Below are 13,586 nucleotides of genomic sequence, written 5' to 3' on the forward strand. Positions count from 1 at the left end.
GAGCCCTGTTGGGTGGGAGTTCGGCAGGCTCAGTGCTAAGTGTGCATTATGTCTGAGTAGACACACACATAGTGTGTGGTTGTTGTGAGGGGCCTCACTTGCTACTGAAACTCCTTTCAAGAAAGAGTGAAGACAACAGAGTTCTGAGAAACGCAAGGGACTCGGGAGCCCAGCGTAGCTTTGCTTCTGCTGGTTTAGTGCATTAGTCAATGCCTCTGTAATGAAAGTGAGAAGGGCACCCCAGTTTCTTCGCAGGCCAGTCAGTCCTTCCTAACGCAGCAGGAGTAAAGCCTGCGTATACTGAGGTGTATTTTTCATGGTTTATTTTATTTTTTGGTTGTGGGGTGTGTGTGTGTGTGTGTGTGTGTGTGTGTGTGTGTGTGTGTGTGTGTGCCTGATGAATCCAAAAGAGGGCGGGGAATCCTTTGAAGTTGGAATTCCTAGCAGTTGTGAGCCACCAGATGTGGGTGCTAGGAACCAATTTCCAGTCTTCTACAAGAGCATTCTTAACCACTGAGCCATCTCTCCAGCCCTAGAAATGTCTTTTTAATTGGGGTAGAATCCTAATCTAGTGGCTCTTGCCTATAAGCCCAGAACTTGAGAGGCAGGAGCAAGAAGACTGGCTACAAAGTGAGTGTGAAGCAGCCTGGACTGCATGGGACCCTGTCCCAGAAGGAGTTTGAGTCTCATTGTCCCATTACAAACACATGTACAGGTTACCAAGTATGTTGTCACGTTTCTCTGTCTGGGGGTAAAGGTCGAATGCTCCTTTGCTTGTGTTTAACACTTTTATTGTAGCTGGGGACCCAACACAGTGGTTAAGAGAACTTGCTCCTTCCGAGTGTGGGTCCCAGAAAAATACGTCAACATCCCTCAGCCACCAGTTACTCCAGTTCCAGGGGTCCGATGCTCTCTTCTGGTTTCCTCGGACTCCTGCACAGGTTACATACATGTACACAGAACACAGGCATGGTCACAAATAAAAATCACATAAATATTTCTTAGAAACTGGTATCATGCTCTATAAGAGTCAAACAGCAGAGGTCATCAATGGTATTTATTTGACTTTACTGAGAATAACATTAAACAATAAAACCCAATAAGAGAGATCATTTTTTAAAGCTTTGCTATTTCATGCCTTTAATGAGGAAGTGGAAGGTGTTTTACATTTCTGTTTCACACTGAGCGTCTCGGGCTCTGAAATTCGCCTTGACAGCAGCTCTGTTTCCTCAGCCTCGTTTGCAGCTCTGTATGGCATGCGCTTAACTCCAGAGAACGTTGGCAGGACTGTCTCACCTTGTGGCAGCAAAAAGCCCCGAGTTCAACACCCAGAAGCCACATGAAAAAGCCAGGCGTGGGGTGCACACTTCTAATCCCAGCGCTGTGGAAACAGAGACTAGCAGATCTCTGGGGCTCAGTGCCTACCCAAGCAAGCTCCAGGCCGCTTCGAGGGTCTAAAAAACCATGGTGGACAGCACCTGAGAAGTGATATCCAAGAATGTCCTCTGGCCTCTATTTAGACATGCACATTCTCACACCTACACACATCCTCACACCCACACACATTCTCACACTTACACACACATACTCACATTTACATATATATCCTCACACCTACACATTCACATCCTTATGCCTATACACAAATCCTCACATCTATACGCACATTCTCACACTTACACACACATACTCACACTTACACACACACATATTCTCATACCTATACACATACATCCTCATGCTTACACACACACATCCTCACATACACTTACACACACACACACATCCTTACATCTACACATACACATCCTCACACACACACACTTCCTCACATACATTTACACACTCATCCTCACATTTACACACATACATCCTCATGCCTACACACACACACACATCCTCACACCTACTTACATTCTCACATTTACACACTCACATACACATACATGCATATACATCCTTACACATACACATTCTCACACCTACCTACACACACATCCTCACATCTATACACACATTCTCACACTTACACACACACACACATACCAGCCCTTTGCTAACATCAAGACTTCCCCCCAGAGAGATGAGGCGCAGACCTTTGCACTTGTTCTGGTCCTTCCCACCTATTATGTGGATGTGGTCACCTGTTACTGAGAACCGCCTCCTGGGACCCATGAAGCAGTGATCGGGAAGGAGCTGGGATCTCCTATGAACACGTTCACACTAGGCCTAGGCTAGATCACAAGACTTGTGCTTTGTAGGTGGATTTCAGTAATGTTTTATCCAATGGCGTATTTGCCTTTATTGTCAATCAATCATTGCCTAGATTGGTGCCTTTTAATGTCTGTTTATTGGACGGTTTTTAAAACAACCATGCAAGACTACATTTCTTTTCATATCTCCCTTTGAATTATTCCATCTACAGCCCCCAGCAAGGCAAGTATTGCTTCAAGTCCCGGCTTTGTAGATTGTTCTGAAGCTGTTCGTATTTTAATGTTAATTCCACTTCCCCAAGAAGAGCTGCCTAATCATGTACTCATGAGGTAACTTCATCTGAACCTTCCCATTTTAATTAGGAAATTCTAATAAAGAAAAGGCAGTGACTGGACGGGGTAGAAGAGGAGGAGAGAGAGGATCAGGGAGGAGAGGTCAGAAGAGGGAGATGGACAGAGGGGAAACTCTGAGATGGACCTCCATAAAGATGAACTAGATCCAGGGGGGCATAATTGGAATTAAATAGCTATGAATATTTAAAGATTTTACAGGTATAATATCTCAGATAGAAGGACAGCTTATATCTTTGTCTATTTGATGTAACCATGTTGTATATAAAAGGTTTGTAGATTGAAAATAGAACACATAAACCTGTATGAAAAGCTATCGGGCTGTAGAGTTGTGTTTGTGTGGGATTTGGAGGTAAGGAAACACTCTGGGACAGAGGCAGAAAACAGGTAATTGAAAACCTCCAGGGAAGGGAGTTGCGCTGACAAAATTAGACCATGGGGGCGGCTCGGACCGGGCGACAGAGGTGCATGTGGCTTCATACTTAAATCAGACCCATGGCGTGAGGCGCGTGGCCAATAAAGAGATAAGCTACTTTTTTATTTTTTAATATTTACTGCAACACGGCTTCACACTGCTTCCCCTGCCTGGCTGCCCAGTATGTGCCAGCTTAGCCTGTTGTATCTCCCCACACAGCTGCAATCAAAGCTAAGCTCTGACCCCAGCACAGTGAATTTTCAAACCATCTTGATAAACTAAAGATTGATACCTTCAGCTGACTTGCAGCCCTAAAAAGAAACTCCAGGCTCCTCGACAGATCTCCGCAGGAAAGCCTGAAGGAGCCTTAAGAAGGCAGTTCTCTGCCGAGACCTCACCGTGTCCTTGTGATTAAACCATCAGACTGCAGAAAACTTAGGACCTGTCTGAGTCTCCACATGTGTAACAAATGTGTGAGACTGGAGAGCTGAAGTCAGTGTGAGTTTGTACATACGCCACAGATCGCATGGCTTGTCCGTCATCTGCCCTGGGATGTGCCTTCAATGACGCTCTGTTCTCCTTTTCTAGCCAGTGTAGATCCAAGATGAAGATGGCAGGCACTGAAATATCACTACATGACCTATAGTCTAGACTGTAAGTCCTACCCTAGACTGGGTTATTCTGAGGCCCGAGGCTGTCTCTATGTGTCCTTTTTATATCTCATGGTCATGTGAAAAGTGCTCACTAAAAGTCTACTTAGTCAACAAAGGAATGGCAAAGGAACAGTATATAGGAGGGCTTGGAGACACAGGCCACATGATGGTGTGTTTGTCTTGCCAGGGATCTGAGTTTGATCCCTGAAGCCCCTGTCTCCTGTCCCTACTGGGATGGTGATATCAACCCTTTCCCCTCAAGCCCAGAGAATATTCCAAAAGTGAGGACAGAAAGATTGCAAGAGCCACGGCCTGGGGAAGAATTGTGGGAAATATTGTCTTCTGGACACGACACGGCCATCACATCCATGAACTCACTGCCCACTGTGGTTACCTGCCCAAGGTTAAGCCAGCACTACCAGTCAGCATCCAACATGCATCGCTAAGGGACTCAATGGGTTAAAAAAGAAAGGTGTGGAGCAAGGAGGGGTGGGGCGTGCTGGGTGTGTGCCGGTGGGCAGGAGGGAAGAGCTGGAGTGAGTATGACCAAGATCTATGTTTACATATATCAAATTGCCAAGGAAAACGTAAAAACGATTCTTCTTCTTTAAGCAATGGAGGCTGGAGGGATGGCTTGGCAGTTAAGAATGCCACTGTTCTTCTAGAGGACCTTGGTTTGATTCCCAGCACCCACATGACAGCTCACACGGTGCACAGACATACATGCAGGCAAAGCATCACACATTTTAAAAGTAAATCAATCTATTTAATTAAGAAAACAAAAGTGAAAAGGCTAAATTCGCAGCAAGTAAAATGGTTCAGTGAGCGAAGGTGCTTTCCACTAGAGCTCTGTCTGCAACATGGGTCCAACCTCTGGAGCTCATATAAAGGTGGAAGGAGAAAACTGACCCTCAAAATGTTTCTCATGTAACGCACTCACACACATGAATACACACAGACAGTGATGTTGATGATGATGATAAGTGCTAATCTAATGTAGAGTACAGTCAGGCATGACAGAGATGCATGCCTTTAATCCTAGCATTCAGGAGGCAGTGTAAGGATCTCTGTGAATTTGAGGCAAACCTGGTTTATATAACAAGTTTCAAGACAGCAAGACACACACAAGGAGACTCTGTCAAATAAATAAATAAAAGACTCGTCTGTAACTCCAGTGCTAAGGAAACAGAGACAGGCCCTGTGGCCCAAATGGCCAGTCAGCCCAGCCTACTTATCGAGCTCCAGACCAATGACAAACCTAGTCTCAAAAAATGATGCCCGGGAAATGACACCCAATGTTGTCTTTTGACCTCTACACATGTCTTAGTTTGGGTTACCCCTGCTATCATGAAATATCACAACCAAAAGTTGAAGAGGAAAGGGTTTATTCAGCTATACTTCCAGTCATAGACCATCACTGAAGAAGCCAGGGCAGGAACTCAAAACAGAGCAGGTGAACTGGAAACTTCTAGTTCTTTGGAAAGTTAGTTATGTCGATGGTTCGCTGGGGCACACAGGTGAAAGGATGCTTTGCTACAGCAAACACTTGAAAGACTGTTTTCCTGAAGCAGACACGGGTGGAAAGGTGTTTGGACATAGCAGTCACGTGAGAAGACCTGTGATGGAGGAGAATGAATACAACCCCACAGACATCAGGAGAAGAGCACTGAGCATTGGTTTGTTTTGTTCTGCCTTGCTTGTCTTCCCAAATGGCACACGTGCATTGGTTCACCTTACACAACATTGTTGAGCTCAACTTGTGGTAATGCCGCCACTGAGAGACACTTATCCAAGAACTGCTTGTGAGATTCCTGTAGCAGCTGGCTGCTTCCACAGCCTCGCCTCAGGCCGGTTGGTGAGCCTGGTGGTTTCTTCAGGACTGAACTACAGCTGCCTGGGGTCTGCTTGCTGAAAGGACTGGACCGTAGCTGCTGGTTCGTGCCTGGTGTCTGCCTGCCTAGAGGACTGGTCTGCAGCTGCTGAATCATATTTGGTGTTTGCTATGGGACTGAACTGCTGCCCAAGAAGATCAAGCTCACCCCAAAGAACTATTGCTGAACACGTCTGCTTCCCCCATATCCTAATAACTTTTCTCTTCCACTACTTCTGCTTGGTGGCGGGCTAAAGGAGAGGTTGAACCCTTATTAAAAGGTTGCAAAAAGAAAGATGTATGCCTACAGGCAGGAACCTGGAAGCATGAGCTGATGCAGAGGTCATAGAGGGATGCTGCTTACTGGCTTGCTCTTCATGACTTTCTCAGCCTGCTTCTTATAGAACCCAGGACCATTATCAGCCTAGGGATGGCACCGCCCACAATGGGCTGGGATCTTTCCCATCAAAATGCCTTACAGACAGATCTTATGGAGGCATTTTCTCAGTTGAGGCTCTCTTCCCTCAAATAACTCTAGTTTGGGTCAAGTTGACATGAAAACTATCCAGGACAATATGCATGCACTTCACATAGGGTAGATAAACAAGCATGCCCACTAATATATGTGTGTGTGTGTGTGTGTGTGTGTGTGTGTGTATGTATATATATCCTAACAGATGCTCACAAAACCTATTTAAATGACCAAATTTTTAAGAGTTTATAAATTTTTAAACACCAGATAAGCAGATTTCAAAGGCCTATGTCAGAAAGGTAATAAGATCAAGAAACAGAACCCAGCCACAGACTGGTATCTGGTACCATCCCCTGCTTCTTCAGGATTCACGCTTTCTGTGCAGAAGGCAGAGTGGGGGAGATATTGTAATTAATGCAAGCTTTGTAGATTTACTGAAAATGCAAATGGCTTTAGAGGAAGGGTTTGTCACAATTAATTCTCCAGGATACAGTCTCACAGAGTGTCCTTTGTTTAGGGTTTGATTCGCTCTTGGTGAGGTCATGGGTCTACAACAGCTGGGGGTTGGGACAATACAAGAAGTTAGGAGCTTGAATCGATTGGCTGAATTAAACCATCGGGTGTTGGGAAGCACTGTGGACACCTATTATTTAGTTCCTCTTAACATCACCATCCCCTTTCCTGGTTACAAACACCAATTCTCTCTTGGTTTGTTTTGGTCTGGTTTTCTCTTAAGATTTATTTTTTTTGTATTTGATGCATATGAGTGCTTATACCATGTGTGTGCCTAGTGCCCAAGAGGCCAAAAGAGGGAATTTGATCCCCTGGAACTGAAGTTACAGATGGTTGTAAGCCACTATGTGGGTTCTGGAATCCAACCTGGGTCCTCTGCCACTTCTCCAGGCCCCCAGAGGAGGTTTTTAATTGAAAATAACAGTAATTAGCCAGCGTTGTGGTTCATAAACAGATGTGTGGAGACTGAGACCATACAACTGCTGCAGAGTTACCAATATGGTGGGTTCCGGGCTAGCCTGGGCTGTACAGTGAGACTCGGTGAGGAGGAGTGGGAGGAAGGGCGGAGGAGAAGTGGAGGAAAGGGGAAGGGGAAAGAGATGGAAATAAGATCAGAAAGTGCCTGCACCTCACCAGAGACCAGACGTGAATCTGTTCTTTGTCTATTTGACTGGCTCACCTAGGAGACACACCCTGGGTGTGTCCATGACAGTGTTGCCAGGGAGGAAGATCTTCCCTGATTGTGGTGCATCCATGGGTGAATGAAAATGCAAAAGACCACCGACATCCCTCTCCCTCTCTCTCTCTCCCTCTCCCCCTCCCCCTCCCCCTCACACTCTCTCTCTCTCTCTCTCTCTCTCTCTCTCTCTCTCTCTCTCTCTCTCTCTCTCTCTCTCTCTCTGCCTCCTGGCTATAGGCCAAGTGTGACCCCCTACTCTCCTGCCACATCTTACCCTCAAACTTGTCAACAGAAGTAAATTCTTCCTCTCCCCACCACAAGTTTCTTTATCATATCCATAAGCAAAGTAATTAATATACCAGCTTTGGCCAAAAGTTGTGTCACGTGCTGGCTCCCCAGTCACCTAGTACTGAAGACCTGACATTGTCGGTGCTCACTGTGTCTCACGTCTGCTTCCTCTCCATCACTACAGGGTCCTCCACACCTGCCTAACAAGGACTGGGAGTCCTCGTAACTGGGAAGAACTTAAACATGAGAAGGACTTGATGGGGCTGACCTGGTTCACACACACATACACACACACTCACACACACTCATACACACTCAGACAGGTATACACACACTCACACATACACACTCATACACACTCACACACACACACACTCTCACTCACACACTCACAAACACACACACACACACACACACTCACACACACACACACACCTTCTGGATCTCCAGAGGCAATTGAATGGGGCCATGGTTCCACTCAGATTGTACAGCTAGTAAATGAAAAATGTCCCAAGAAGATGCAGAAAATCCAGGGGCGTTTCCATAGTGACAGTAACTACAGTCCACCTCAGTGAGATGCTTTAGGCTTCAGCTGACAGAGCCCAAGGAGGAAAGGCGAACTGAACGGTGGGGATACTTGTTTGTATAAGCAAAGGGCCTCCGAAGGCGTGAGCCAGTCTCCCATACACCATCTGCTGGTTTTTGGGGACCTGCCCCGCTTTTCCTCTTGACCTCATTGTCTCAGACTATGGGTTTTGGCTTTTTGTTTTGTTTTCCTTCCACACAGCTACTTTCCTCCCACGGCAGCTAGTGGGAGGCTTTGGCTCACACACTTCCTGTTTGCTGTCAAGGCAAAAGGTGATCTCCCCCACAGCTCCGAAGAAAGATAGGAGATGGCTGATCTGCACTGGGTGAAATACTAACCCTCTGGGCCAATCCAACTTATCTCGGAAGTGACTCGCCATAAGTGGTCCAGCCTGAGTTAGGTACTCACTTCAAAGCCACGAGGAAGGAAGACATAAGGAGAGGAGCTCTCACCTCGACAGAAGTCTGTTCAAAGGAAGCATTCTTCTAAACCACAATCCCATTGTTTTGAAAACAGTCCCAGGTTACAGGCCATGACTCCCTAACAACATGACCAAGCGAAAATTACTTTTTTCAGTGGTTCTTGGACTTTAGGGTGAACAAGAACGGCCTGACTAGTTTCCCAGTCCCCCCACACCCTGTCACTGATTCCTTACCCAACACACACAGGGATGGGGTAGGAGTCTCGGATTTTACTAGGTGGGTTGTATGTCTGATAATTCCTATAGTAGAGAATGACTACAGATCTTTGCTTACACCTGTGTGGCCAGGGCTAAGATTTGTTCTGTTGAAGGAGATCAGGAAGTGGCCTGGAACCAAAGGAAGAGTCACACATTGAGGTCAGCCCTATGGACCAGAGCGAGGTCCCTTACCCTGTGCTGGAGAGCTCAGCTTTACTCACAGAGGCCAGGACAGAAGCAGAGGAAACACACAAAGACCCTCAGCGGCCCAAGTGTTCTGATCCCCAGCAGGCAGGGCCTTCTCACACCTCTGTCTACATGTGTCCCTGTGTCCTTCTGTGACTTTTCATTAAAACAATTTAAATAAACAAACAAAAAACACAGATTAGAGTCATTCCTTTGCAAATATCCTTCCCTGTATTTTAAAATAAAAGCCCACGTTTTCTATGCATAGCTTTGTATGTTCCTAACAAGAGAACAGTACTAGTGGACACTTCCTCGTGCCCTTATGTAGTTTTCTACAGGAGTGTCTAAATCCCTGCACAGTCTTTCAGTGTCTGAGAGTATCCTAGTGAATTCTCAGAAATATTTTTTTTGCTAATCTGGTTCCTTTCTAGTTTCTTTTGAGAGAAAAACCTTTGCTTGTTTACATGGTGAACCCCTTAGGAGTTGTTAGGAAGTAATTCCTGGTCCCAAATACTTTTTATTTGTAGGGAGAGGATGCCTAGCTTCTCCTGCTGCTTATAGCAGAAGGTAACATTTCAATTTATGATGCTGCTCTTTTGAAATTAATTGCAATATTTTTTTTCAGTTTCAATGGCATGGGACTGTGGATTTTAAAAATATTTAGAATAAATAGCTGATAGAAAAAAGCTTTTAAAATTTTTCACAGGAGAAAAGGTGTGCCAAGGATAGGTAGGGACCCAGAGGCCTCTTGAGGTCATCTCAGTGGGCTCTGCTCAGAGAAAGGAGTCTGCTTACATTCCAGAGACGGCACGGGACACAATGACACATCTATACCCACAGTCACAGATCTGGATGACGACCCTGAGTCTTGTGAGCTAACCTAGTTCTTTATTTTATTGCTGAGCAGAACATCAAAGATTTTTAATTTTTTTTGTTTTTGGTTTTGGGTTTTGTTTTGTTTTGCCTTTTTCAGTGTTCATGTTTTCTATTAGAAACAGGTATTTCTCAGTGTCTACGACACTCGGAAAGCCATCGTCCCTGTTCTGACCTGACATCCGTAAAGTCCTAAGTCCTGATCTGCAAGTTACGAAGGTCACGGTGTTAGTGATCTGTGAGAGGCTTATTGTGCCCGGCGAAGAACACGCTTCCAGTGGCTGTTCACAGACTTATGACTCGTGATCAGCAAGAAAACTGGACTCTCAGGAACAAAGTTAAGGAGACCAACAAATACAGTGTTCAAAGGCCATCAGCGTGGCTCTAGACTCCTGCCTCGGAACCCTGGCTTTTGAGTTTGTCCACCTGTACTCCAAAACTAAGATGCAGGCTCGAAATAAAAGGTGAGAAAGTGCTGAGGCCTTCATTCAACATGAGACCAGGATGCAACTGCAATTTCTACTAGGAGAGCTCCTCTCCTTTTCCTCAGTTTCCCCACGTTCTCCTTGTTCTCCCTACCTTCCTTATACTGAAGAAGATGAGGGCTGTGTCTTGCACAATCAAAGTGTGAAACACTCCAATGGCCTAATCCGTGGTTCTCCCAGAGAAGGGCTAGAGTGGACCAATGTCTGATGACTACCCAGAAAGTGAGAGCCAATAGGAAGAAAGGCTTGATTTGTAGTGTTTGGTAGAAATATGCCACCACAGCTGTTGCCGAGCTATTTGTGTAACACCGAGTACACAAAATTCCCAGAATTTAACTAGCCAGCCTCCATGAGTTGCCCTACATGGTATTTAATGCTTTGATGAGGAACAAAAGGCCTGAAGTCAAATGAGTGATTCTCTGCCACAATGACCAGCCAACAAAGCTGTAAAGTTATTCAGAGAGACACAAAATGATTCCCACTAACTTGGGGAAAACGCACAGTCGCTGTGAGCATACACAAGACCACAAGACCAGCCTGCATAGGACTGGCCTATACACTGTGTATATATATATATATATATAGATAGATAGATAGATAGATAGATAGATAGATAGATAGATGGCCTGTAGCTATGTGCACATGTGTGTGTGTGTGTGTGTGTGTGTGTGTGTGTGTGTGTGTGTGTGTGGCTGGCTTGTACACTGTATACATGCATAAGGCTGCCCTGTACTTATGTGCACACATAAGGCTGGCCTACTTATGTGCATGCATAAGGCTGGCCTGTGTTCTGTGGAATGCAGCCTCCAGAGGATGGTTGCCTCAGGTGCCAGAATGGGCCAGCAGCGCCAGCGCATTCCAAAAGCCTGTTAGAAATTCGAAATCTGGGTCGGCAACATGGCTCGGTGGGTAAAGGTGCTTGCTGCCAAGTCCAGTACTGTGAGTTAAATCTCTGGGAATCACGTGGTGGAAAGGAGAGAACTGGTCCTCTGTCCTCTGCCCTCTACATGCATAGTATGGCATACATGTAACCACACACATGTAAATCAATGAAAATCAAAAATGCCCATCCCATTTTGTTTTAATTAATACAGAACTCAGGGCTGACCACATGGATTGGCCAGAGTCTTCATTTTAACAAAACTCATAACAGAACTACAATAACTCAGCTTAAGAGAGAGACGAACCTGTTTTAAAGAAAACCCCTGGCCATTAGAATTGGGTGTCAGCACTCTTCTGAAGCTACCCCGATTCGTGTCCTCCACGGTCCTCTAGGAATGACTTCGACTTCCCTTTTTCTTTTCTACAGAGGGGCACGAATCAGTGACTAGTCCCCCTGTCTCCACTCACCCGTCCAGACACAGCCACGGTGCCTGAGCTCTGGGTATAAGCTAAAGAAACAGATTCCTCAAGAGCTGCTATTCAAGCCACGGGCAGCATGTGCCAACGTTCCCCCCACAATCCCCCTCCAGTCCCCATGAAGCCGCACATCTGGCTGTCACACACTCTTTTGTGGGGCCATCTCAAAGGCTGTCCTGATGCTGCCTCTCCCCGGAGCCAGTCCCACAGTGGCCTCCCTGTCCTCTCAGCATGTGATGTCATGAGCGTGAATGTCCTGCCAAACATTTAAGATGCTACGGCTCATTGTGTACATTGTATAGAGAAACACTGATGGGCAGATTAGTTCTAATTAAAACAAGAAAAGAGGCAGGCCAGGACAGAGCCGGACCTTGTTCTATTGTTACGCACGAGTGTGTAACATGCATTCTCCAAGCTCCTTTTGTCTTGTCTTGTCGCCAGCATCTCCAAACCCAGCACTTCCCTGGAAACATTCTCTGCTTTGGTTTGGCTCCTATAGAGTTCTTGGAAAGTGCGAACGATGGGGACCTGTCCATTTTCAACGCAAAGGTCCCTCCAAGCTCTATGTAGAACTGTGGGGAGAGAACTGGTAGCTTAGCTCTCAAAAATCATCCAATGGCCCATGACTTCCAAAGAAGGGACAAAGGGCGGGGTTTCTGCACTCCAGAAAAACATGAGAGAAACTGTTTTCGATTCACTGTCTCTCAAAGTATGTTAATGGAGGCCACCCCAGCAGGCCACCCCCAGTGCACAGAAGCATCCCTACGCTTGGCTCCAACACAGATCTACCGAGTGAGGGAGAGAAAAGTGAGTGCCTGACCCCTTAGAGTCACAGTGAGCTCTTTATGTGTAGAATGCAGACTTTAGCTTTAATAGGTCCAAATCCCTTCAAGTTCAGTACAGTGGCCATCTGTCCCTTGAAAGACACATTACCTCTCCACTCATTTTCCTCATCCAAAAAGCTGGGACTGTAGGGAGGATTAAAGATGGGAAGCTTCTGACAGGACCAGCTCTCCAGAGCACAGACTCCCTGCAGTTCAGGTAGACAATCTATATTGACAGTATGTTATTTGGGATGTGCTTGGGGGACAGGGGAGGAGATCACTGTCTCCAGATAAATGAAGATTTACTACAACTGCTGGGGGGAAAAAGTATATTGGCCCCGGGCTAATGGAACTCTAACGAGAGCAGATAAAATTAAATTGAATTCCTTTTAGGATTACAGAGACAGAACCGACTATTTTACAGCTGGGATAATCAACCCAATGGCCTCTGGCCTGCAGCTACTCACCCCTTGCAATATGGCTGGTCCAAACTGAGATATAAGGGACGTAAAAATCATACCAGAGCCCAATCATACCAAGAGAACATAGTGAAGAAGCTGACAGCTGCATACACACTGAAAAGAATTCCTTGGATGGACTCCATTCAGTAAAATACATTAAAATTTATTTCACTTGTTTATTTTATGGTTTTTTTTGTAGATATCAAAAGTTTTCAAGGTTCAGACATGGTTTATAGCTTCCTGTTGCATGGGGACATTCTCAAAGATCATTTCGCCCCCTACCTCAAACTGATAACGAGCCCTAACCTAACACTTCAGGCATGACCTACCTGTAAGATGAGGTCCTCAGCTAGGCACCATCACTAAGGACAAACTTGAAGTTCCCCCTCTCATGCCACAGAGGTAATACACCCCCTCCTGAGAGTAGGCAAGCAAGAGCCTCAGGATAGAAGGAAGGAAAAAAAAAAAAAAAAACAAGTCCCCAAGAAAAAAAAAGTCCTTGTCTGCTGCTGATTGGCTGAGAACAGACGGCCTTCAAGCTTTGCTTGCTCACTGTCTCCAGAGGCCATTTGTCCTTTCGTTTATAATCCTAATACCCCTACATGTATTAGGTTCCTATGACATGACTTAGAGCCCTACAAACACTGAATCATAACAAATCAAAGTGTTTTGATAGCAT

Source organism: Micromys minutus, assembly GCF_963924665.1.
Source record: "Micromys minutus genome assembly, chromosome: 15".
Classification (NCBI taxonomy): domain Eukaryota; kingdom Metazoa; phylum Chordata; class Mammalia; order Rodentia; family Muridae; genus Micromys; species Micromys minutus.